The sequence below is a fragment of the Balaenoptera acutorostrata genome, chromosome 2, assembly GCF_949987535.1.
Source record: "Balaenoptera acutorostrata chromosome 2, mBalAcu1.1, whole genome shotgun sequence".
In the NCBI taxonomy this organism is placed as follows: Eukaryota; Metazoa; Chordata; class Mammalia; order Artiodactyla; family Balaenopteridae; genus Balaenoptera; species Balaenoptera acutorostrata.
Window position 1 is genome coordinate 65,578,678 of NC_080065.1, and position 13,625 is coordinate 65,592,302.

Below are 13,625 nucleotides of genomic sequence, written 5' to 3' on the forward strand. Positions count from 1 at the left end.
ACTGAAGTTTGAGAAACACTGGTGCAAGCTGGACCTGATGTGAGATGCACTTGCCACTCCTGGTCTACTATCTTGGGGTTTCCAACCTCTACATCCCCACTTCTATTCCAACTCTTTCAGAGGTTTCAAAAACTGGAGGCTTATATACAACAGTTGATCCATTAAACTTTTTAAAAATTAGTAGCAAACATTCAAAGATTGGAAGACAATGTAAAAATCCAAATTTCTGGCTTTTCTTTCAGGTGAAAAAAAATCAGTACACTGGCAATATTGGACTTACATTTCCACATGACAAAAGATGACTGGAGTTGAGTAATGGCTGTTCTCTTTAGACAGGGCAGTTCTCCAATTTTCCCCAGTCTCCACTACTCCATATTGCCTTACAGTACAGCAGCCTGTTTTACTCTTTGAGCTGCCTACCTGAATATGTGACTATAACATCATAGAGACTATGTTTCCAAAATTGACAAGAACCATCGCCCATGACACACACCTTCACATTCAACTCTTTGTACTAATTCTGAAGGTAAGCAACTGCACCTGTATCGGCACTTTCCCCTTCTCCATATGATCCCTGTGTTGGGGAGAGGAGCACGTGCTGTGTGAGCTGCCTCTTCATACCGTTCCTGTCCTGTTTGAGATCCACAGGTTGCTGGGGTCTGCAGCCACACACCACATATCCTTTGTACTGTCTAGTGCCCAGCACCAAGCCCACATCAGGAAACACAATGCTGTTTGCAACCTAGCTCAAATGCTAGCTCTGCCACTCAGTAGCAGTGTGATGACCCTAGGCAAGCCACTAACTCCCCCTGAGCCTGTTTCCTCATCTGTGAACTGAGAAGAAGCACTTAACTCAGTACTCCACTGAGTTATTGTAGGAAATAAACAAAAGATTGCTTGCCAAGTGCTTAGCCCAGTGCCCCGCATACCTATGCGCTCAATAAAAGTGGCTATTCCTATCATTATACACAGTTGGTGCTCAACAAAGATTTGTTAACTGATTAACTGACCCATCACCTTGGACCATCCCCCTCCCCAGAGAAACGGTCAGCTCTCACACCCTCTGCACTGACACCTAGGGGAGGGAATGAGGTGTTGTAGCCTCTGGGGGTTGGTCTCCGGACAGGCTACCCACATCAGCAGTAGAGGATGTGGGCCCGTGGGATGGAGCCCTAAAACCACACAGCCACGCCTGGCATTTATCCCTCACCCCTACTCACAACTTCTACACAAACCTGCCAAACACTGTGCTTTTTGAAAAGTTATTAGCATTTCTATATGCCTGCCTTGAAGTTAATAAGGTATATTTTAAAATTCCATTTCAACCCACACAAAGCTCTCCCTTTGCTGATCTCATACTGCACTTGGTGGGGACCACACAGTTCAGCGTTTAAGGCTCTCTCCACGTTTCATATAGAAAAACCCTTAAGTGGCCTCTCAAGGTGATTAGCACACTGTGTGGCAAACAGAAGGTGTTTTTAAAAGTACACACACCTATACACTCGTCCATATACAACAATTTCCTTGTTTCAGGAAAAACAGACCTTTCTTGGCATTCATTTTGCACCAGCAAAGTGCTAAGCACATAACAAACACAATACATGCCATGCCCATCCGTAACCATCCCCTTGTGTTCTAAAAGACGAGCTTCGTGTTAACTAAACTATGAAATGGAACTCGTCCAGTTTTCTTCAGTAATGTTTGACCCATACACTGTAAAATAAATGAAAAGGGACTGAATTGGGTCACTGTCCTGCTTGTTTCCTTAAAAAGGGACTGGTGATGATCTCTGAGCTGCAACACTTTGTCTGCCAACATTGCAAAATTGTTGGAAGAAACATGTATCTTTCCAAAAGCAATGCAAGCTTCCATGCAAGCTCCTCTTTTCGGCTCTAAAATATCAGTCACTGATTTCAACAGGCCACAGACCTTGGCCTCAGCCATCCTTTTTAGGAACTACGGTGGCCACCCATTCACAGCCTGCAGAATGCAGGGGGGACCTGGTGGTCACCAGCGGGAACTGGCTGGGAAGAGAACCACCCTGGCCATTGTTAGTCTCCTAGAGATGGGGAGGAAACAGAGGTGTCTGGGATCACACCTGGCACCTGCGGTCCATGGCACTTATTCAAACATCCGCTGCTGCTGCCGCTCCGAAACCGGCCTTGACTTGTAAGTGGCACATTAAAGCAGCTCCAAAATTCACTGTTTTAATGGCAGCCCTTGACAACGGCTTCTCCGTGGGGCAGACAATGGTCTTTTTGAAGCGGCTCTCTGGGGCCGATTTGGAATGGTCTGCTTGTCTGAACAAACCACACAGCCCGGTAAGGCAGCCGCTACCTTGCCATGGGGACAGAGAGGATATCCCACATTCGTGGCCTTTAGCAACAAGGAAAACCCAAGGTCTGTGACTTCCCTGTGTCTCTGGTGAGGGAACAACGCTGACCTCTAGCACTGCCAGAGGGAACCACGGAAGCCTTTTTGAGCAGAGCCTGAGGTGTCCAGGAGGGAAAATGGCCTGAAAATCCCTTACCTCCCACTGAGAGGAAGTGTGTCCCTTGATTAACTGCTTGAGGTGTCACCAGGGAGTTGCAGCCTCACCTCCCCAACCATCCATCACCCCCATTTCACCCCAGACCTGGCTGGTGCTGGCCCTCAGGACAGACGCTAAATCAGCCGCTTTGAAAGAAGTCGTCCAACGGGACCTCGCAGTTGGCCAGCAGTGAAGGTGGAGGAGATGAAACATTTGGGGAACTAGAGGGAGGGGGAGAGAGTGGGGAGAGCATCTTCCAAGTATTTACTGATAACAGACTACGAACATTGTGACCAGAGGCCCAAGGCCTTGTGGCACTTCCTTTGAAGTTTCTCACTCCGCCTGAATGACCCCTGAGTGCAGGCGTGAGACACAGAAGCCGCTGGAGGAGGTTCCAGAGCTCCCACTTCAAATGCGACCACTGCTCGTAGAAGCCATTTCACCTTCCACCGTGTGGAGAACACACTCGGTGTTGCGCTCACGGCCGAGCCAGTCACAAAGTCCCCGGGGAAAGGAGGTGGGGGCCCTTCCATAAACTCTCGCAATGTCACCAGCCTAGCACCTGATAAATCAGTTACTGAAACAGATCCTGGCCTTCTGGTGACTGGGGATCCGGTAACACTCAAAAGGGGGGGAAAACATAAAAAATAAACCCATAAAATAATACTGTGCTGCAAAACCCACAGAAAAGAGAACTTACAGTTCAGACGTGCACCACAGGAAAATGGTAATAATTAAAGCAACTGCCGAGTACCTGCAAACTTACAGAAGTGAGAGCCGTCATTGGCTTGCGCCCACCTAGCCGACAGAGGACGGGAACCAGAACCACTGGTTCTGAGCTTAACCGAGCTTAAGTTAAACTTGAAAAAGAAAAATAGCACCCCCATTTAAAAAGTGTATTTCTGTAGAAGAAATGGCATTAGAATGCTTTGAGTTTGAATTATGACAAGGGTGCACTTGAAGAGGCAAGCCATTTGTAATTCTAGAATCCTTAACTTACAGAAATTTAATAGCTGTGACCTTGGATGTTAAAAAAAAAAAACCATTGTAGTTAAGCTTTTGTCCAACTACCTCCGTATCCTTCAGAAATAAATCCTCCAGCATTGTGTGATGGCTCTGATTTGCCATCAGGGAAAGAAAAGTTAACAATCGACGGGCCCTCGTGTTACCCCAGAGCACGCTTCCTCCAGCAGGGTCCCTAGAGAGGCTCGGGTTTCTGAATGGGGGACATGGCTTTGGCCCCGGCGGCAGGACAATCAAACACACCCACTTTTACAGAGCTGCCAAAGCCACTGGCCCTTGTCCCTCTGCGGAATCTACCAGCAAAGGCCACTTGTGAATTGCTTCCTGGGATTTCCAGGAATCACCCCACGGGGGGGGGGGGCTCCCCCCACCGTGCCCACCTGGGTGCTGTTATCTCGTCACCCCTTCATCTCCTCGCATCCCCCTCCCACCTGTCCTTCAAGGTCTAGCTCGAATGCCATCTCTTCCAGGAAGCCTTTCCCTTTAGACGGTCTCCCCCACCGGGTGGCCCAGGTTTTACTGGAGCCCCTCTGACGGCACAGCACTCTCTAGAGCAGGGTGGGTTTAAGAACACGATTTTTCTCCCTTACTGGACAGTCCACACGTTAGTTCTGAACCCTCATCTGACTCGGTGTCACATCCCCACAGGGCCGCACACGCAGTCTCCGCTCAGCGCCCCTCTAGAGCGCCGGCCCGCCTGCAGGGAGGGCAGGTGAGCCCGCAGGCCTCCGCGGGCCAGGCGCCGGGCCCCCGCCTCCCGGCCTCCCGCCCAGGCGCTCTGGGCTTCCCACCTGTCTCACTGCCCCTCTGGGAGGACGGAGAGTGGCAGGATGGCCCCGCTCTCAGCCCTATCCCTAGAGACAACTCCAGCCCCCAGGCCTGGCTTCCTAGGTGCAGGGGCATAGGGCCAGGAGCTGCTGCAGCTCTTTCTCCAGCCCCACCTCGGCCGCCCCCCGTGCAGGTCCCAGAAGCACAGGCAAGCACAGGGAGGCCGTGCAGGGGCTGAAAAAAGAGCCCTTCTTCAGCCAGTCAGGTCACCTTCAGGTCCACACAGATGGAGGGGTGAGGAGACGGGGAGAGCTGCATAGTGACAATGAGGACAAAGTATCGGGAGGATGAGGCAAGGCCTAGCGGCACCGTGGTCTGGGAGCTGCGGGCGGAGAAGGTGACTGTGGAGACAGTGGAGGGGACCGCCTTGGAGGCAGACCCGGGCGGGGGCGGAGCCGCAGCACTCCCTTCCCTGGTGGTCCTGAGGGGCTGACAGCACCGCCCACTGACCTGGGAGAGCAAGCTGGGGGCCCGAGGGCAGCTTAGGAAAATCACTGACCACCCACCAGTGCCAGGGCAGCAATGAGGAGACACCCGACTTGCCAACGGAGCGTCTCCAGGTTCTCAGCTCTGCCCGGCTCCCCGGGGCCTCCCTTACTCCAAGTCCCCAGGCTGCGAGAGCTCCGCTGCCAGGCGGCTGCAGACCGTGACCTCCAGGAGGGCCAGGGCCCCATCTGTCTCCCTGCTCACTATTATATCCTTACACGGCGTCTGGCGCACACAGCTGGCGTCTCGTGACTACCTGCTGGACGACTCCTCAGCGGGCAAAACAGAGCTCAGGTCTGGTTTGGCATCATCGGAAGTAGCACATTTTGAACACAACGGGCAAAGAGCAAATCAGCGTCTCCATTCCATGATTTATACACAGGGGACAGAGGGGGCAAATAAAATCTTTAAATCAAAATCGACAGACACTTTCTTGTAATTAAGTCAGGAAAACCTCAGTTGTGATTTTTGTCAATAGGATGAATACATATTATAGCAGTTCCCCCTTATCCATGGTTTCGCTTTCTGTGGTTTGCTACCCATAGTCAACCATGGTCTGAAAATATTAAATGAAAAATTCCAGAAATAAACAGTTCACAAGCCTTAAATTGCGTGTCATTCTGAGTAGTGTGACGAAATCTCCCAAAGTCCCCCTCCGTCCCTCCCGGGACGTGAATCATCACCTTGTCCAGCTCGTCCCACCCGTTAGTCACTTAGTAGCCCTGCTGCAATTGTCAGATTGACTGTCGCTGTATCACAGTGCTTGTGCTCAAGTCACCCTTATTTTACTGAACAGTGGCCCCAAAGTCAAGAATAGTGACACTGGCAATTCGGATCCGCCAAAGAAAAGCCGTAAAAGGCTTCTTCTTTAAGTGAAAAGGTAGACGTTCTCAACTTAACAAGGAAAGAAAAAAAATCGTATGCTGCGGTTGCTAATATTCAGTAAGAATGAATCTTCTATCTACGAAATTGTGAAGAAGGAAAAAGAAATTCGTTCTGGTTTGGCTGTTGCACCTCAAACTGCAAAAGTTACAGACACAGTGCGTGACAAGTGGTTAAGATGGAAAAGGCATTAAATCTGCACAGTCAGATATTCTGACAGAGAGAAACCACATTCACATAACTTTTATTACAGTGTATTATTATGTGTTCTATTTATTATTAATTATTGTTGTTAATCTCTGACCATGCCTAATTTGTAAATTAAACTTTATCACGGGTGTGTGTGGATAGGAAAAAACAGGATATACGGGGTTTGGTACCCACCCCCCCAAGTTTTCAGGCATCCACCGGAGGTCCTGGATCGTGTCCCCCGTGCATGGGGTTGTGGAGGCAGGGGTGGGCGGCTATTGCATTTGTCTGAATCTTCAAGTCCCCGATCTGTGCAGATGCAGCGAAGAGACACAGCTCTGCTGACTACAGCGGTTTTAAAACAGTTCGTTCTGGCGAGGTCAGGCCACCTTGGCGGGGATGTCAGGCCAAGGGCGGAAAAGCGTGCCAGTAAGTCCTGGGTCACTTTCTCGTGCACGCGCACGCACACACACACACACCAGAACACAAAAACGGCCAACCGAAGCGACTGTTTCGGCCGGCATTAATCTGCATCTCAGTCTGCTTTTTAGTAACTCGGTCAGACTCTAAGCTTTTCTTTCTTGTCTTCTCTTTTCTAAAAGAAAACATTCCCTAACCAAAATATGGAATTCATCTGCATGTAATCCCAAGTGGAGCACAGACTCATTTCCTCTTGATCTGTTTCACTTACTCCCACTCTCGTTTCTCATGGGCAATGACTGGAAACGCTCCCCAGTAGGAATTTCAACCGCCCTCTTTGAGACAGATGTTTTGGAAACCACTGACAAGCTGCCCGTCACTGTGAGGCACTCTCACGACCATTCAGGTCCAAACTACCCAGCTCTACCACGACCTGCAAGACCTCAGGTAACTGTTAGATCAGGTCAGACAGATACCTGTTATTTAGCAACCTTTTCTCCACGTCCCCTTTAACCAACACTTTCCCCCCCAGGAGGCCACATCCAAGGCCCTATCTCAGCAAAGTCATCGTCATCTGCTACGGCATCAAGGGTGGGATTTCTCAGGCGTCTCTGTAAAGATCCAGTATGGTCAAATCTTTCGATGAAAACATTACTTTCAGGAAGTGAGCGAGGCACTTGGGAGAGAAAAATGAACTTGTATAAGCCACTAGGGCCCTGTTCATAAATTTCTGCTAGGCAGATGGGGCCCTCGTGGCTTGAGAGAGTTATTGCTCAATACTTCCTAAGCACCCACACAAGTTCATGTTTCTCCCGGGGGGCCTCACTGGCTCCGTGAGAGAAACGCACCACAGGCTTCAGTCTTGTTTAAAATTGGTGTGTTGCACGGAGGCAGATTGTTCAAGCTGCCTGGATGTGCTGTGCAATAGCTGCTCAAACAGTTCCAGCTTTTCCAAATGCACCTACAAAAACAAAACTAAATGCCTGTTAAATTCACTCTTTAGGAGACTACTCTGCTCCAGCAGCGTCAACTGACTGGAGAGAAGTTCCAGCAGAACCTAACGCTCTCACTGGAACCACGTGGTCATTGGCAGAAATAAGGAATAGTTCACGCACATTTGGAAGGGCACGAAGTAAGTGAAGAGCAGATCCTCACAAAGACTACCCTTACCCAGCCTTTGCGAAGGCCGTGTGTGACACAGAGGATGGACTGGAGAAGCTGAGCTACCATCTGAGAAAAACACCCAACATTTAAGAACTTAAAACCTGTGCAAAGGTTATTCCCACCTGCCTTAGCAACGCTACCTGCTGCTGTGGCTTCAAGAGTCCTAATTTCTCCTGCACCAGTAAACTGTGGAGTGACTGTGAGCCATTAAATCCAGGCACAAACACACACTTCCAGAGCTGCACGTGCCTGCTTAGTATTAGTACCCCCCCATAAGGGTAGACTGTTAGCTCCTTTTCTCTACATTCTTTTTTTAACCAATGAGGATCATTTACACGCAACACTACATTTCAGCTTTATATGGAGTCATCTTGGAGCGGGTTGATCATAAAGTTGTAACTATGACAAGAAAGACATTTTTCAAACTAGGTAACCTTAGGTACTCCACTTAGCAAAACCATTAGGGAGGAAAACACACACATGTATAAAAATTAAAAAGGGACGAACAGAGAGAGGCGATGTAGCAGAACATTTACACACATAAACTCTAACCAAAGGGACCTATCCCCAGCTCCACTACTTTATCAGCTGTGTGACCTTGGGCAAGTTATTCAGTCTCTGAGCCTCAGTTTCCCCATGTGTGAAATGGGGATAATAATAGAACCTACATTTACTACCACGGACATGTATCCGAGGCACAGCTCTCAGCAAATGGAAAGCTCTCAGTAATGGTAGCTTTTATCACGTGACTCTTATCACCTCTGCTCCACGGCACACTGGGGCTTATTACTTAAGAACGACACTCTCTGGCAGAGTCACCTGCACAGATGACCAGAATTGGCCTCCTGTTCCCCTTGCCACTTAGGTCACATTCTACACGTCCTGTTTATATTGACTAAGAGTTTCCTGATGACATAGCAGTTACCCAGAAACATCTATTTGTTTAGTTCTTTGCTTTTCGCTGCTTCCAAATGTCTGCGGATTGATCTATGTGGATCCCAGAAATGTAATCGTTACTTGCTCGGCTAAGGAGGCTTCTCTCTGTGTTTGTTTTTACTAGAAGTCAGTCCTCTGAACCTGCGGTTTGCAAACTTTCTTCTGAGCATAGAAGACTATTTATCAAACGGAATCTGACAAGCAACCCCAGTTCTGTATATGAAACAGATCAAAGCAGAGCTGTGCTGATTAAAAAGTAGGAAGCTGACAAGGGCCACCTTGCTCCTGTCACAACCAGTACATCCAGTGAGCCCCTAAAATGCCCCCAGGAACTGCAGCACTCTGCAACATGCTCAGAAAAACCCTGATCTAAACCGCTCTTGCAACTTGGTCCTCATGGCCCACAAACACCACATGCCCTGACCGTGAAGTCACACTGCAGAGCTCCGGCTTTTCGTGTCCCAGTTTCATCAGTGACAGCAAAGTCAGAGACCCACAAAACCACGATCCCTCGCTTACCAACTGTCCCTAACGTGGCTGTGGTCTGTGCAGACACACAGGCTTATTTTCTTTGTTTTACTGACTTACCCTGAGATACATCAACCCCCAAAAGAAATGCCCTAGGACCACGGTGTTCACACGGCCATGCCAGTCGCTGTGTATGATGTAGGATATCGCTGTTACTGGTTTCTGGAGGAGCCAGGTTCCATTCAGAGTTTTTTTTGCACCCTTTGGGCTGTGACATATAAACCAGGGTCGATCTAATCTAACAAAACTCCAAAGAATTTTCACTGAAAATGACATGGCCGTGGTGGAATATATACTCTTCACAGTGCTTGTGAACTACCAGCCCAGGGTTCACATATGTGAAATGTAACAGGGATAAAAAATGAGAGCGATTCGGGGTAGGGGGTCAGAATACTGAAGCAGCTGGAGAAAGTCGTCATTTCAGAAAGCCTGGAGACTGGGAAGCAGGCCCCTCCTCCTTTGCTTCACTGCTGCTCAGCGGAAGTGTGATGGAGATTTAGCTGTGGGAAGGCAAGAGGGAGAGGGGAACTTGTCCAGGGTGGTCCAAGGGAGACCAGCCAGGAGTGATGGGGCTGCAGCCAACCAAGAAAAGGTCCCAACCAATCGTGAGGAAAGTATTTCCTTCACAGAAAAAGCCACCCCATGTCCCAAGGGAACAGCTGGAAGACTCCCAGCCTGAGTCATTCGGAAACAGATTTTACAAAGCACTCCAGAGTTTCCCGGGGGAACCATCTGGCCATGACGGAGGAAGAGGCTTCATGACCAACTGGGTCTTCTCCAGCTCCAGCTCCCATGATTCTCGCATCCTTCTGCCTCTTCCCAACTCACTGCGGCCAGCATGGCTGTGGCCTGACTGTCACGACCCTCTAGCCCGAGCATTTTAAGGCCCGGACGTAGCGACTGACATGGCTCTGCCTGAGGCCTCCCAGCTGCAGTGCACGAGCCTGCAGCCCTGACGTCCCCGTCCACAGCTCCTCCTGGCCTTGAAGCACTGAGAGGACGGTGGGTGTGATGTCCCAGGACCCAGTGCTGCCAGGCCCGGGCCCTCCACAGTCAGGCCTTGGCAACGGGCAGCACCCAGGCCTCGTCCACTTCCACATCTCACCAGGGCCTGCCGAAAACGGGCCCCTTCGACATCTGCTAATCAGATTTGCTCCACGGAGCCAGGAAAAATTAAACTAGCTCTATGCCGGGAATGCTGGCGAGATCAGGAGACCTCACATCCCCACAGCTGGTCGGCAGGTGGAACAGATGTCTGCTGGAATCTAACCATTACGCTGGAAGGATGAGCCCTAAGTGACACTGGTCACCTTCAGAGAGAGCTGTCAGCCAGCCCTCGGGAAAACGTCAGGTGAACGGGCTCCAACTGCTCCTTCAGTTCCTCTAACCTTCCGGAGGCAGTGTTAGCACGACCGCCCTGGACCACTCCGTCTGTGATTCGGTGCCATTTTCCGGTGCTGCGAATCACATGCCAGGCATTTTAGGTTCCTGTTAACTATTCATGTGACTCGGGTTTCTGGAAAATCCCTGTCCAGAAATTTAGTTTTAAGCTAGAAAAGCTTCATAGAAAGTATCTGATTAGATAAACAACCATATTTTTTCTGTCTTGTTTCAAAGTTTTTGTCGGGTGCTACTGCTTATGTTAGTGTATCCATTGACTATGGCTGTGTAACAAAGAGCCTCAAAATTTAGTGGCTTAAAACAACAGTGACTTATGACTTCTCACAATTCCGTGGGTTGCCTGGGCTCACTCACGCACTGCTCCCAGTTGGGTCAGCTGTGCTAAAGGCCCTCGAAGGCTTCATTCACACATCTGGCAGTTAACACTGCCTGTTGATGGGGGCACCTAGGCTCTCCTCCACCGGCCTCTCATCCTCCTGTAGGCTAGACCAGCTTCCTCACATGGAGGTCTCAGGGCAAAGCCCCAAGAGGGCAAAAGTGAAACCGCCGGACTTCTAGAGAACTGGACTCTGGAACTCACACAATACCTGCGCTGCATCTATCACTCCACGCAAGTCAGAAGCCCAGCCCAGATTCAAGGGGTAGGGAAATAGGCTCCAGTCCTGGATGGGAAGACTTTAAATCTACCACATGTCAGCATCTCCCCCACTGTGTCAGAGTGACATGAGCTCTGGGAGACGGTTTGCAGGTGCTTTCAGATCAAAGGGATCCCAGGACAAATGCCGAATCCTATACGCCACCCCTGAAAAGCCACTGTACTCACTAGCATGGTAAAGTCTCTGAGAAGTCCCACAATAAAAATAAATCCTGTTTAACTTTGTTTCATGATGAACAGATATGTTTATAGAAGCCAAGGAACTTTTAACAGCATTTTGGAAAGTGTGGTCATGAATCCTGGATTTGGAGAACAATTCTAGTTTAGCATACTTTTGTCTTTTGGAACATCCCAGCAATGTCATATGTGTCCAAAATACTCTCTAATGTGTGAAAGTGGCACATACTACCAGAAGTCCTGCGTTGAGGTCATAAAACTAAAGATCACCACAGTTATCTCTCAGGTAATTAGACAGGGAGAAACTTCTACTCAAAATCATCTTGATTAGCCCTAAAAAATTTTCCTCAAAGTTGATACACAAAGGTTTGGAGTCTTCATTTTCAGATATAATATTTTTGAGCATTGACAAAAGCCCTGATTCTTACAGAATGGATGTTAGGGTTCACTCAAACCTTCACAAGCCTAAAATTCAGCGAAAATAGCATAGCCAATATTCCTCCACAAGGGGCTGACGAACCACTCAAGAACTACTTTAATTCTTATCTATTGGCCACCGATCTGTACCCTCCCATACAATTTTCTGCTCATGCAGAAAGAAAAAAGCTCATCCATCTTCAAAACCAGGTTCTCCACTGGAAGCTTTCGATGGCTATGATACGGAAACAATAAATCTAACACTCTGGTCATTGGACTATGATGGTCTCAATAGTGGGTGAAGATTCATGTGGGCAAGGCCAGGTCAAATCAAGATTTAGGGCTGTTAGGATGACAGCACTTATCAGACTGGAAACGACAAGAGCAATCTCCCCAAATTCAAGGACCAGACCCCCACCCCAGTCCCTGCACTTGGAGAAGAGTACCAGTGTGCAGAAAAAGGCACACTGCAAACTGGATGCTAAATACAAAACTGAACACATATCCTATTTACTTTTGTTTTTTCTCTCGTGCTGGGGAGAGTGACTGACAAGGGGTAGAGAGAAGGGTTTATGTGTCTGGCTGCTGGATCTGTTTCTTAGACTTGATTATTCCTACATTCACTCACTAAAGGACAGTGATTCACCCAAAGATACAGAGCAGCCAGGGGCCAATTTACTAAATCAGACTCAAGACGTCCTCACATTTCTTTCTTTGGCATCAACTACTTTTAAGTCTTCATCTTAGGTTATGAAATCATTAGGGAAACATCTCCTGGAAGCCTGAATGCAGTTTCAAAGGAGGGAATGAAAGTGAATCTACAGAGGAGTGGGGAATTCCATGGGGAAAAACACTCCATAAATGATAAAAGAGGAAGTAACTAATTCTATGTACTGTTAAACATAGCTAGATATTTAGAACACAGAACACTTGGGGCTCGATGGACTGATAGAAAATACATGGCAAAGAGAGGATAAATAATATACTTTATGCATAATATTCACCACCTGTTTGAAGCATGTCACTTTCCCCTTCAACAAGGCATCCACAGGCTTTACAGGGATCACTGACCAGCCACTTAGCACAAAATGTAGGTTTCACTGCCAAAAGGCTGCATTGATGGGACTCCGAACCTCACACAAGTTCTATAAGCGCCATTCATCATCCTGCACCTAAGTTGTTTGTTTCTACGACAGCAGGATGTTTGATGGGAACGTGGACATGAGCCAGTAGAAATGGTGTGGCTGTAAGTGGTTACTACCTGTTGACAATGGTGCAGGGGAGGTGGCACAGGCAGGGGCGAGGCCCTCAGGACTCTCACAGGCTGACTTCTGCCTGCCGGCACAATCTCACTCACACCAACCACTCCCCGCTGCCTGACCACGCTCTGCACTTTCAGGCCCCTTGCCTTTGCCCTCACTGGTCTCTGCCTGGACTGCCATCCTCCTCCTTCATCCCTGAGTGAAACCCAGTCATCTTTAAGGCCCAAGTCAAATGTCACAGCTCTGGGATGCCTCCCCAAACCGCAGATTGAATTGCTCCTTCCTCTGTCCCCAATATAATCAGTTTATCACAGTGGCAGCTACTTCTCTGCTTGTCTCATGGCTGCACTGGGGACTCTTTTAGGGCAGGGACACTCTCCTGTTGTTCCGCCATCATGAAACAGGTCTAAGTAATTAGACACCTGATAGCGTCAAGATCTTTTCCCCTTGTCCCCTAGATGATACCAACAGAACAGACAACAGGATATTAGGATGTATTTTCCATGTTAAGATGTATCATCAAGACTGTTGTATAATAAGAAGGATTCTTTTTAAGGTCCACTACCAGCACAGGATTCCACCTTTTTTTCCTTCCCCAGGAATTTCCCCAAGTAATGAAGGTGGCCCTGTTCACACTTGGCTGGCCACAGATTTCCGCCAGATTTTTGTTTTCTCCCAGATCTGAGTGCATGGAAAAAATATCGTAATTTCCTTGTGGGCCTAGCTA

The 13,625-nt window shown here is 48.6% G+C and overlaps 1 protein-coding gene across 3 annotated transcripts in view; it reads right to left on the bottom strand.

Annotated features, from left to right (window-relative positions):
• The window catches only part of LHFPL2 (LHFPL tetraspan subfamily member 2), a 176,020-nt gene that overhangs the window by 62,930 nt on the left and 99,465 nt on the right, over positions 1 to 13,625 (bottom strand). The gene's annotated exons all lie outside the window — the stretch shown is intronic.